The sequence below is a fragment of the Tachyglossus aculeatus genome, chromosome 2 (genome assembly GCF_015852505.1).
Source record: "Tachyglossus aculeatus isolate mTacAcu1 chromosome 2, mTacAcu1.pri, whole genome shotgun sequence".
In the NCBI taxonomy this organism is placed as follows: Eukaryota; Metazoa; Chordata; class Mammalia; order Monotremata; family Tachyglossidae; genus Tachyglossus; species Tachyglossus aculeatus.
The window spans coordinates 171,186,387-171,187,382 of NC_052067.1; positions in this window are offsets into that span (position 1 = coordinate 171,186,387).

Sequence of the window (996 nt, forward strand, 5' to 3'; positions counted from 1 at the left end):
ACACAGTAAGCGCTGAGGAAATATGATTGAATGAATGGATGAATGACCCTGGTTCAATGTTGATCTTTTTCAACAATATTTGTTAAGTCGGTACTACTGGACCCTCCCAATCGCTTAGTACAGTGTTTTGTACACAGTAAGTGCTCAATAAATACGATTGAATGAATGAATGAATGAATGACCCTGGCTCAATGTTCATTTTTTTCAACAATATTTGTTAAGTCTGTACTACCGGACTCTCCCAAGCGCTTACTACAGTGTTTAGCACACAGTAAGCGCTCAGTAAATATGATTGAATGAATGACCCTGGTTCAATGTTCATTTTTTTCAACAGTATTTGTTAAGTCTGTACTACCAGACTCTCCCAAGCACCTAGTCCAGTGCTCTGCACACAGTAAGCACTCAGTAAATACGATTGAATGAATGAATGAATGAATGACCCTGGCTCAAAGTTGATTTTTTTCAACAATATTTGTTAAGTCTGTACTACCGGACTTTCCCAAGCGCTTAGTACAGTGCTTTGCACACAGTAAGCACTCAATAAATATGAATGAATGAATGAATGAATGACCCTGGTTCAATGTTTATTTTTTTCAACAATATTTGTTAAGTCTGTACTACCGGACTCTCCCAAGCGCTTAGTACAGTGTTTTGCACACAGTAAGCGCTCAGTAAATGCGATTGAATGAATGACCCTGGTTCAGTGTTGATTTTTTTCAACAATATTTGTTAAGTCTGTACTACTGGACCCTCCCAATCGCTTAGTACAGTGTTTTGTACACAGTAAGCGCTCAATAAATACGATTGAATGAATGAATGAATGAATCAATCAATCAATCAATCGTATTTATTGAGCGCTTACTATGTGCAGAGCACTGTACTAAGCACTTGGGAAGTACAAATTGGCAACACATAGAGACAGTCCCTACCCAACAGTGGGCTCACAGTCTAAAATGGGGAGACAGAGAACAGAACCAAACATACCAACAAAATAAA